Source organism: Trachemys scripta, chromosome 4 (assembly GCF_013100865.1).
Source record: "Trachemys scripta elegans isolate TJP31775 chromosome 4, CAS_Tse_1.0, whole genome shotgun sequence".
Taxonomy (NCBI): Eukaryota; Metazoa; Chordata; order Testudines; family Emydidae; genus Trachemys; species Trachemys scripta.
The window spans coordinates 9,284,186-9,297,176 of NC_048301.1; positions in this window are offsets into that span (position 1 = coordinate 9,284,186).

Sequence of the window (12,991 nt, forward strand, 5' to 3'; positions counted from 1 at the left end):
TGATAATAAATCGCAACACCCAGACTCACTCACGCTGTCGGAAAACGACTCCGCTCAGCCACATGGCTGACATCACCATAAATTTAAGCAACAGGAAAATAAAACCAGGATTACCTGTGTTTTTTAGCAGTAGCAAAAGCCCTGGCCTCCTCATTAAAAAAAACCCAGCCACTTTAAACCCGTTCATTTCTGACCTTACTTCATGTTTGTTTACAATTAGACAAGCTAGTTCAAGGTGAGAGGAAACTTTGAAATAAGAACAGAAAGCCCTTTCAGCTCCGGGCACATTAAATTGGGCCTCTTAAAGCTGTTACTGACAAGCAGCGTGTGGTTTTCTAGTGTGTGCTGACGTAAACGAAGAACTTGGCAAAACTTCCGCTTCTCTGTGACCTTTAACGGCTAGCTTTAAAGATAGGTGTAGAGAGTACGCCCAGTGAGGAGCGGAGGGGACTCCCTGGGATTCCGCGCCTGGCTTTGCTTTCTCTTCCGGCCCTTGGGTAAGACCCTTTATTGATCCAAGTGGCCCATTTGCCTCCCCTTTCCCTTACCTCCAGTCTATTTGGTGTAGATCATGAATGATTTCCCCAAATATTGACCTTTAATTGGAAGTAGCTGGCACAAGGCACTGTCTCAAGCTAGGGCTGATGGCCTCTATCCTGTTATACAAACTTTTATGTGCCAACGTGGCAACTTTGTCAATTGCACAGCCTCCACAAAAGAATGAGGCAACCCCCTTATGCATGGAACACCTGCCGGGGCTGGTCCATATTCACTGCTCAATCAAACCCCTCCAGGTGACATATTTCTATTGTATTGCCTATGAGTTGCTAGTCACTTATGGGGCAGGTTGTTATAGGGAGCAGAAAGGTGATGTCATGCTACCTCAGCCCCTCTCCACAGGTCCTGTGTCAAACATAACTAGACTAGGCCCTGAGGAGCTGGTCCAATGTACTGGCTCGCCATTCTATTACAAATCAATGACCAAGACCAAACTGTGCCCTCCATGGAGCTGCGCAGGGATAACAGGGCAGAGTTCAGACCCCATTGTTTAGAAGGACCTGAATGCGCACAGCTTAGTTTTTTAAAGCGCGAGGGGGCTCTGTTTTAAATGATAGCTCTGTTAAGCTTTTCAGACACATCAAATCACTAGTACAGGATAAGTTTAGCCTTTTTAAAATGTTTGCCTAAAAGCCAGAGACTAAAACCCCAGCCAGCTGAGTAATACTGGCTTGGCTGTCTAATCAGATATAAAACACCCAAATATACAACAAATAAATAGACGTGGTTTGTACTCTTCCAGCTGGGCTTAACACCTTTACAAATAGATTTCTTTGATACTGAAGAAATAATAGAGCGGCTTTCATTTTGCTAAGACCTTACTTATATCAACATATCTGTTCAAGTACTACACTTCCTTTTATGAAACTCTGGAATTCTTTCATGTCGAAAAAGCTTTTTTCAGCCAAGTCCTAAGTTGCGCTGGCATTCTAATGTCTGGAGCGCAAAACCAGCTAACCACAGCCTCAGAATTCCCAAAGGAAATAATGAAAATTCCTGAAGTCCTTGGCAAGGAAACAGTTGAAATTTTAAATTGAGTTAATCACTTTAGCAATAAAATAAATATTGGGTGGAGGGGAAGAGGGGAAATCCCCTTCAGTGATTAGTGTAAAAGAAGAAGACAAAAGATCTTCAGAAGTAAAGCTCGCTCTTCTTTATTACAATATTCCTTTCTGGCATAACTGCAAATGGACACGAGTGGAAGTGCTCCATTGAGCTGTCTGGTACATCACAGCAAAAGCATAATGCCTGACCTCGCACTCAACACTAAAAGGTTACTATGATCCAAAACCCTGCCTTGAGTTATGCATGCACAACTTCTGTTGACTTCTGTGGGAGACGCTGGTAGATATCCGAAAGCAGAAACTGGTACTAAAATTCTGATAGGTCAAGATGACTTCATTGACCTTATTTTATAAAAATAATAAATATGACTCATCATGTGTGTTTTTTAAATAGTAGCTGGTCAAATATATTCGTTGGGTCAAAAATACAATGAATTTTGGCTTCTTTTAGTGAGCAAACCAACATAGCCAATTGTCTAAAAGCTTCTTCTATTAACAAATAATTTAGACAAATAATTTCCAGACTATGGATTGTTGACTCTTCGCTATTTGTCACTCACAAAACTGAAGCAGGATTAAGTATGCCTAGACCATCCCTGACAGGTGTTCGTCTAACCTGTTCTTTAAACCCACCAAGGATGAGAATTCCTCAATCTCCTAAGGTAATCTGTTCTAGTGTTTAGCGATCCATATAGTTAAAAAGGATTTCCCGATACCCAACCTTAAGCAGATTCCGTCTTGTCCTTATGGTGGATGATTAGCCACAATATAAATGTTAAATAAAAAAATAGTCAAATTATAAGCCACTGAGAAAAGGGAATTGTAACGGAAAGGCTGACAAACCCTATCTTTGTGCGGATTGATGCCACCACCATCATCATCATCATCATCATCATAATCTATGCAAACTATAGAGAGTCCTGTGGCACCTTTAAGACTAACAGATGTATTGGAGCATAAGCTTTCGTGGGTGAATGCCCACTTCGTCGGATGCAAACTATCTGACAGATGATCGATTTGTCAAGGGATCAGTCTCTCCTAACCCCACCCCATTCAATGGGAAACTTTCTCTGGTGAACCCTGATATTTCCTCTATTATTCCGGGAGGTACAGATTTGTTTATTGCAATCAGCGACTTGAAAGCCAACCATTTAAAGTGAAACAAGTTTGTGCCCTAGTCTCTGCCTTTCCCCTGCAGGAATCATAAACAATATTTGAAAAGTGAGATTTTCCATTCATATTCAAGGGCAGAAAGCACAGCTCTGTATCTCTTTAAGGAAGCAGAATGCCACTTCCTGTCCAAAAACGTTTTGTGATGAGCATTCATTTTACATCTCTCCATCTCTTTCCTTAACCCTTTACACTCCACACTCTCAGGATATGGGTTGCTGTAAATAATATTTATGCATATTATATCCTTACCAACATAGATGCAAATGAGGACAGACAACTTATCCCATATCATAAGGGGTTGGAGGTAATGACTGCTAAAACCAATACCTCAGTCTCTCAAATCTCACCTGCTCCCCGATGCATTGCCCCAGTACACGGTTAGCCCATGAAACGCATTGCCATGGGATAAGAGCACAGGCTGGTTGAGTTACAATAATAAATGTTAAAAGACCAAGAGTTTTGAAAGGGACATAAATCCTCCTGTTTCGGGGCACAAGCCAACCTCTTACTATCAGGGTTTAGGAGGAAACATCCCCTGGAGACAGGCTATCCCATAATGGCCTTTTTCAGGGTTCTTACCCCTTCCTCTAAAGCAGTGGGTGCCAGTCACTGGCAGACTCAGGATACTGGACTAGGTGAACTATGTCCGGCAACTCCTTTTTTCCTTGCTGTCCCTCCTTTAATAAAAAATCTGTGATGTAGAGGTTGAGAGTTTAACCAAATAGCTTGCCAGTATGTCTCATGTCATGACGAGTCATAGGGCTTTCCTATATGCCCCCACCGCCCATTGACTGGCCCAGTATGAGGTTGTTCGAGATAGGAGAAGCCTGCCTTGCGAGTTTTTACACAACTTTGGAAAACTGGGCCTGAGGCTCCTTTGTGTGCTCTGCGTTGTGTGTCAGTGTATGTTCGCCTCAGACCAGACCCACTCAGACAAACCATCAGGAACAAGGCTTTATTTTGTAAAGAGCAGGATAACAGTCCAGCAGCCTCCTCTCTGCTTGCCTCTATGTGCTCCCAGCTCAGTCAGTGCCGAGACCTCCTGCTGCGGGGCCCGAGGGTACATCCTGGCAGGAACCAGGAAGTTCTTCCAACATGCCTCAGCTTGTAGTCCACAACTTGTAGTTCCCAGGGCTGCTGATGAAGCACACTGGACTTTGAGGTACTCCTACATCCAAAAATATATTTCACACACTCTAAGCATAACTAGGGTAAAGCATAGAGCTGGCTGGATAATGCCAGAGGTGATTTGCCAATATTTTCTTGGAGAAATTTGGTGAGTTTGCTCCACTGTTCACTGTAGGGTCATGTTATTCATTGTTCGTGAGTATCCAGGTGACTGCTGGTGTATTTGTGAAAATGGCTGTGAAGCGTGCAAGTTTCACAAGTTTTGACCATGAATGATTATTTATCTGAAAGCTGGTTGTGGAGGTTTCATACTCATTGCTTATTATTTGCTCTTTTGCATGGATTAGTGATTGTTTTCCTGATCAAAGAGTTCCAGTCACTTTGTTAGAGAGCACAAAAACAACATGTGACAAAATGCACCACACACCAAAAAATACTCAGTTCACAACCAACTCAGAGACTGAAATTTGCTCACCAGCTTTTGACACATGCTTATGAAAACTGTTTTAACCAAAATCAGAGACCGGTTTGTTAGCAATTCCTGGTCAAGAAAAAAGGGCTAAATTAGTTGGATAATTTATTTGCAGTTAATACTTTGACCGTCTCTAAGTAATCTCAACGAAACAGACAAGAAATGCAGAAGATACGTTTATTTTGTAAATTTCATCCTTACCTACATTCCAACAGATGCAAAGGAAATTCCAATCTTCAGCTCAGACACACAAATCACATGCAAAACGTTGCAGCTTAGAGTTAGCAACACACTGAGCTTCAGAACAATAGAGCCCAATTCTGCAACTCTCATTCGTGCACAGCGGGAACAACCGGGTTATATGTAGGAGTAAGGATGACATGCATGAGTACAGGTTGCAGAGTCAGTTGGGCCTCAAAGGCTAGAGACAAACAAATGAGATGCACGTCGAATTAACTCGCTTTGCCTAATTTTGAACAGCATGAAAGTTCAATGCAAATTCAGCATGATTAGGTTTCATTCTACTTGGGAGATACTTAAAAAAAAGGAAGCAGAGAGAAGAGAGGGGAAAAAACAAAGCAGAAAAATTGACAAAGTGAAAAACAAATACAATAGGACTGGAGAAAGGAACAGAGTAATTCTAATGAGAATATAAATGGGGAATATACTATACTCCCAGTACACGGCATGGGTGCCAACTAGCTCTTTCAGAATCCATTGACCCCTAAGATATACAAAAGGCTTCCGATTAGCTAGAGAGTTTTTCAAAGGGAATCTCTTTGTAAGGAGCATGGGAATAAAAAGTTGCACGAACACAAACTGTATTTGCAAACCCTGCTAGCCCAGAAGCATGGTTTGGAGAGATTCACAAATCTCAGGCTCTGAGAGGTTCACCATCTTTGCTTCATAAATACACAGAGGGCAAGGTCATTACAGAGGGGGAGAGATAGCTCAGTGGTTTAAACATTAGCCTGCTAAACCCAGCGTTGTGAGCTCAATCCTGAAGGGGGCCATTTAGGGAGCCACGGCAAAAATCTGTCTGGGGAGTGGTCCTGCTTTGAGCAGGGGGTTGGACTTCCTGAGGTCCCTTCTAACCTTGATATTCTATGACTTGTCCTATGCATCTGCATAAGGTGCCAGATGTCTTCTTTAGCCACTTGAAACAGAAGCCTTGTAGATCTGAAGCAATAGATCCTAGCAGCACTCACCTCTTCAGCCACTCCAGCAAATAATAGTAATATCTAAGGACCAGATTCTGCACTTGTGTATGAACAGCTGAAGCATCAGGGAAAGCTACACGGCTCTATCCCACCGATGTGGGTCCACCATGGTTTGGAGGGACCATCTCGTGAGAAGAGACGATGGTGAAAATAATAAACGGAGACCACAAAAACAATTTATTTTTTATTCCGTCCATCTCAGCAGTGGATCACAAGGCATTTTACAAAGGAAGGTCACTATCTTTCTAATGAGACTGGAAATTGTGATTGTATTATTTATGATACAGACACCTATCTACTAGTAATTGGACTGAGACTTTCAACCAACACCAGCTAGGTCTATAAGATGGTAATACCTTTTGGTCCCTACTGACCTGGACTGGATTTGAACTTGCAATTTACAGAAGAAAGTCTCCATAATCCAGAGGAAATGTTGTCCAGTGGTCAGGGCACTGACCTGGGATTCCAGGAGCTATTCCCCACTCTGCCAGTAATTTTCTGTGTGACCATGGGGCAAGACACTTCAACTTGCATCTCTGGGCCTGTTTTCCTTCCCACCCTTTGCCTTTTTTAGGTTGCAAGCTCTTATGGGCAGGGGCAGTCTCTCTTGGCAGCATGCGTACAGCACCTAACACAATGGGGCACCAATCTCAGATAGGTGCTTCCGTCATGCAAATAATAATCAGATCCTTGGTCCATCAAGTGTCCCACTGAATTTGTATGATTTTCTAAGGGAGGTTTCTGAGGTTTTAAGCCATATAGTACTGGAGTTTTTGTGGTCTGAATTTGCATATGTCCTTAGGTAACCTCTCACTCTGTTTTTTTTCTTTCTAGGAATTCTCCTTTTGTCACTAGAACAAGAGCAGATTTGATATATTTTTAGAGAACATCCCGCCCAGCACGTACAGCCTATATGTAGTACAATGTAAGTGGCTACAGGCAGAGAGGCTCATTTCCCAGATATCATGATGAATGACTTGCCGCTGGTTTGCGATTGCCTTTTCCTTCACCCCACGTGCGCGGGGAGACAAGTTTTCAAGACTGGTGAAGATTCTGGAGCAACCATGCAATTCATCACAGGCTTCCCTATTTATTTTCCAACCCTAAGCTGCGCATTGCTACCAAGGCAACATGGAGGAGGTGCAGTACTGAGCTTACTGTCAATCCCTTTCTGCCCAAGATATTGATCTCAGCACTTTCGGGGAGTTCGGTTTCCAAAGTAGTGGTTCTGAACGGTGCCAGACTGATTGCTCTGATGAGGGGAGCTAGCCATGGAACGGGTGCTGGTGGGCAAACTTCCCCTTGATGTGGGACTAGTTGCTCCAGGGAGGTTTGAGTCGAGTTGGAGAGCAGATCACTTTCCACCCTATTTAATACTTGGCCTCTCTGCTATGCTCCACCAAAAAGAGAGGCAGCGGGTGTCCAGATATGGTGACAGTTATTCATAGATTTTAAGGTCAATATGATCTGAGCTCCTGCATAAGCCCAAGGCAGAGAATCCCACCCAGTAATTCCTGCAGAGGAAGGAACTATTCCTCCCTGCTACCTAAGTGTCAGTACTGACAATCCTCAGCACAGAGGAGAAGTGCTAATATTTCTTCACATACCAATGATGCTCCGTGGCTATCAACCTCAAGGCTGATCCTGCAAGAAGAGCCACCACAAATGTGTCCCCCTGCTGAAGAGAGGTACCTGGAGCACCCAGCAGCAACCCGGCTGGGAAGCAGGGCTGCCTTCTGTCCAAGTTCATATGTTCCCTTCCTGCATCCCTGCCTGTCCCATCAATTCAGGATCAGCCCTCTTGTGATTAACCTGCCGACTACTGCAGGAGGGCCACAGGTCAGCAGACAGGTAGCAGAGACGCTATAACAGATCGAGAGCAGCCTGTCTCGGGGCCCTGGGAGGAATGGGACCTTTGGAGGCAGTTGGGTGACAAGAACTGGCCCAGGGGGAACACCCAACCCAGCAGAGATGGAGCAGCCTGCTGGCAACAGCCACATGGGGAACTGCTGAGTTATTGCAAGAGGCTAACACAGCACGGTCCCCAGCTAGTCATACTGTGGGGCTGGCTTTTAACAGAGAAATGGACAGAGAGGGGCAGAACAGGTGCCAGATGGCTGGGCCATGTGGGTAGGTTGGAAGACAGGTGCACACGCAAGGGAAGCTATCAGAGGGAACAAGAACAACAGGACGTCCCAAGCGTCGCTATAAAGACACATGCAAGCGAGATATGAAGGAATTTGGAATTGATCCTGACCAATGGCAAATCTTGGCAAGTGACCATAATCAGCGGCGCCATCATCTCCATCAGGGTATCAAAGTCCATGACAGAAGCTGGCACCTACAGCTTGATGAGAAAAGAGCCCGTAGGAAGCGAGCAGCTCCCAACCGCGATCGATACATTTGCAATAACTGCCAAAGATCATGCAAATCTCGGATTGGCCATGAGACATTGCAAGTCATCTACATCATAGGCTGCAATTCCCACCATCTCTCACAGATGAAAGGATGCCAACAAGGTGCCAGACCCAGGCCCTCTCAGAGGTCCAGAGAGACCCGGGCCACTTCCAGCTTTTGAGGCCCCTAGGCATAATAAAAATTTAAAATGATGACCCGTGAAAACAAAATAAGGCACCAAAAACTAGACGTAAAACTATAAAGACACTAAAATGTAACAATTTTCTACCTTTCAACACGGACTTGATCCAGCACCAGCCACTAGGAGCGGTTTGTTTATATAATCAGCTGATCTGAGCGGACACGTTCATCACGGTCTAATCTTGTGCCATCAGAACCGATACATTATTCTTAATATTTATGAACATTTTTAACTCTTTAATATGACAAAATCTATATCAGCTAACAAAAAAATTATGTCTTTTACCAAATCACATCTCTGATTTGCTTAAATTAGCAGCTCTAAGCTGAGAGAGTGTGTCACATTTTGGTCCAATAGGGCCGCGCATAAAAACAAGTTGTGAAACTTATCAAATGCCAAAAAATTAACGAGTGTCTAAAACTGAGGCCCCCTTTGAGCTTGAGGCCCAGGCCAAATGGCCCTCCTGCCCCTCCCTCCCCCTGATTGGCCCTGGCCAGATCTGGGGAGCCCAAGCCCCTCCATTTGACACCACCTAGAGCAGTAGTTCTCAACCTTTTGTACTGGTGACCCCTTTCACATAGCAAGCCTCTGAGTGCCACCCCCACCCATTAAATTAAAAACACTTTTTTATATATTTAACACCATTATAAGTGCTGGATGCAAAGTGGGGTTTGGGGTTGGAGGCTGACAGCTCGTGACCCCCCATGTAATAACCTCATGATCCCCTGAGCGGTTCCGACCCCCAGTTTGAGAACCCCTAGGCAGAGACGACCCATGCCTGCCGATACCGGGGGGGGGGGGACAGAGTGAGGGCAGACAGCTTCAGCAGTGTTGCAGCAAATCTGGGGTGGCACATGACCCTGCATGCCCCCACCGCCATGCGTCGCCCCTGCCTAGAGACTACCCTTTGCTTAAGCAAGTAAGCCTACGTTTAAAAATATATGGAGATATACCTATCTCATAGAGCTAGAAGGGACCCTGAAAAGTCATTGAGTCCAGCCCTCTGTCTTCCCTAGAAGGGCCCAGTACTGATTTTTGCCCCAGAGCCCTAAGTGGTCTCCTCAAGGATTGAACTCACAACCCTGGGTTTAACAAGGCCAATGCTCAAACCACTGAGCTATCTATCTCTCAACCTTGTTGGGGACCTTTTCTGCCAGCCCTAGTGAGTCATCTTTTCATTTTACCCATGTGTCTGAGCCTTTGGGGACACACTGGGTGCTACAGTCTATAGCGTGTAGCTGCTAAAGCACCATGAATGAGTTGTGGTGCACATACTCCGGCGACTCCACGGGGTGGTATGGTTACATGCTGCCTAGAGCCAGGACTTCCCATTCGCCAGCTTCTTAGTGGAATACTGACATCATACACCCTGAATTGGCCTGAGTGGTTGTATTTCCATACCGATCAGAGGATCTCTGTTACCATGGTGCATTTGGAGAGAACTGATAGGCTATGGTTATAAGGAAATATATGACGGGGAAATACCTCAAAGAGGGCAGTAACCCATGGTTCAGAAGAAAAAAGCGGGAAATGGCCTGGATACTGTGTTAATTTCAAAAGTAAACATCTTTGTTAACAAACCAAAAAGACACCCACCCCCCACCCCCAGTTCTACAGTATCTGCACTTGTGACATGTCAGGAAAATGGGACCAGCCAGGCTAACAATTCTGATAAGATCTCGCCAGCAGTGAAAGTAGCCGCAAAAGGAAATGTATATTGTTCGAAACCTCAATTAATTTAATCTAGTGCATCACCCAAAACAAATGATCGTAGCAGATAAAACAAAAGTCTAGTCAACCAAAGAACAAAGCTAATGCAGTCATAGTTTGCAGTTCAAAGATATTTTGTTTACTTGCCCGATTCAGAGAGATCCATTTCCCCTAAACAGGACATGAATAATTTAAGGTTGTTTCCTATGATGCTTTTCAGACTACTTGGTGTTGCCAACCAGAGGGCTGATATGGGAACAATACGGAGATCTCAATCTTGCTGGTTGCCTGTTGCCTTCTGTAAATAAACCGCAGGAATAAACGACTTCCCGGCAGTAAAAGTATTCATGCTGCTTTGTTTAAGTCAAGAATCTACATGATGTGCATAGGAGCTGCACTGTGGGGAGTAGGCTAGCGTTGGACTGGAAGAATTTACAGGGAGGATCGAATTGGCAAAGGACGCCTGCTGGTTTTGGTGGCACAGTGCTTCAATCCACACATGCAAAGGGTAGGCTGAGACCTGAGAAGGCAGCGGTGCAGAGATGTGCTGCCCGAAGCAGAAGCACCATAACGCCTCCCAGAATTCCCAGCAGGCAGGACATGCTCACCTGCTGTGTTACCCCTCAGGAGAGCTCAGGGTGTGTTTCCCAACGTGGCTCCCTTGGCCAGCATGTGAGGACAGACTGAAGGACGGCATGGATCCACCTTCCAGCCATACGCTGGGGGCACTAAGAGGGAGCAGTCCTGGTCTTCAGAACACAGGAGCTGCTGTTATGGCTGACCCCGGGCATAAGAGGTGAGACAAGCAACACCCGTTTGCCTACCTGGGCTGGAATTTGGCCTTAGATGTGAATTTGCAGAGTCCTGTAAATACCTAGGGATACGGGAAGAAAAGCTTTGTGATGTACAATGCTGGATGCCTCCCAGAACAAATGGTCAAAGTCCTTGCCCCAAAGAACTGCCCAGCTAGAATCTGGACATGGTCAAATGGACAAGAAGGTGAGCGGATTTGGGTGATGGTACAGAAGAGACGCTGCCTGGGCGTGAGAGGGAGGATGATGGAAGCCCTCTGGGGTAGGGACTGTCTGTATTCTTGGGCTGCACGGTGCCTCGTGAAATGGGACCCTGGGGACAATAACAATAGAAACAAGAATAATGGAAGCTCAGGTTTGAACACAAATCACCCTCTGGGTAAGGTTTGATCCCAGGGCTCCTGGACTCACCCAAGCCGACACCAGGTTGGCAAGAGCCTTCCAGCTGTACATTCCCGCCGTGCGGTTTTATGAGCTGTAAACTCAAAAACGAAAGACGTCCAAACCACACAGGCTCATTCGCTCCTATGTTTCCCCAGAGCTCCCTGCCCTGGCTTCTGGTCACCATAACCCCTTGTCTCAGTAATACCCTTCCTTTGAAGATATTGAACCTAAATGAGATCAGCTGCATCAAATTAGCTCCTAGCTCAGAATGTCAACCTGACCTAGCTCTGAATCCTGCCTGGAAATTAATCCTCGAACCTCCAGACCATTGTTTGCTTGGTGGGGCCTCTTCCAAAGGACCCCACGCCAGGCAAGGAGCAGCAGGGATTTGGGGTCCCCAAAGAGCCCTGTATAACCCAGACACCTCCTGGGTGTGGTGTTCTGTCCCATCTGGTGCCACCGAGACCACTTAAAGACAGAGATTAAAATGAATCTGCTCTACAGCCTTCACTAACCGCCAGTTGGCTTTTAGCTCAAGCTGTGGAGCAGGGGTCTCAAAGTCCCGGCCCGCGGGCCGTCTGCGGCCCGAGAACCTCCCCACTGCGGCCCACGGAAACTTTTTGAAAAGTTCTTTCATCCGGCCCTTGTGGCTGCTGGCCGAAGGTGGGGGCAGGAGGGTAGTGGGTAGGAGAGATTCACATGCCCCTCCCCCCAATGCTGCTCCTGGGACCCTCCCAGGCTTGCACTCGGCAACGTGTCATTCACCTTGGGCAGCTCGGCTCCCTGCAAGCGGTTCCCTATCCCTGCTGTTGCCAGCGGAGCCGCAGAGGAGAGACCCATGCAGCCACGCTGCCGGCTGTCTGCTGCAGGTGCCCCCCCCCCCCCCCAGCTCCCCTTGGCTGGTGGGGGGGGGGACAGAGATATCATCACTAGTTGCCAGGCAGAGTCAGCCATGGAGGCAGCATCACTAGTTGCCGGGCAGAGTCAGCCGGGGCGGCATGAGGCCAAGGGAGCGAGGGAAAAGGGTGGGAAACAGGCTGGGAGGTGGTGTGAACATTATCTTCAGTAACAGCGGCTCATGCACTCAGCTCCAGAGGTTCCGGGCTTGATAACGACCGGGTTCTGTCGGCGTTACAAGTGGGGGCTCATCAGGGATTTCAACTGGGAAGTCTGTGAAGCTCGGGACGTGCTTCCTCAGCTAGGGGAAGTATGTAACCCACAGAGATGTGTGGGATACACCTGCACCTGAGCCCTTGCAGTTACCACTGCAAACGAAACAAACAATGAACACTGGGATCTTCATGCTCAATGAAGTCATGTGCCAGTTTTACAGCCAAAGCTGCTGAAATTCAATCTGTGCAGCTCATCATCTGTTTATAAAACATCCCTCATTGTGAAGACATAAGACTGTGTGCCTTGGAAGTCCATTCACCACATGGGCTCTTAAATCAGACTCTTCACTCCACCCACTGTCAGGGTAGCAAATTGAGAGAGGCCGCCTTCCCAGGACATACATGGTACCTTTGACTAGGAATCAGCTGTGATCCCATCAAACTATATAACTGAATGATCAAGAACAAGAAAAAAAAAACCTTCAAATATTTAACAATCACAAAAGCCTTTGTAAAGATAAAAATATGAAGATTTTGTATCTGGTTTCCCACGTGCAGCAGCTGGAAATATGCTTTTTTAAACTTGTTCAGTGAAACGAAAACTTCAGGGATTTACATGATGTTTCCTTTGGTCAAGGAAAGGCAAGATATATTTACACTAGTGTAATTGGAAAAACACCTCTTGGATGCTTTAAGCATTTATGCTCAGGATCAGGGGGGTAGCCGTGTTAGTCTGGATCTGTAAAAAGCAACAGAGAG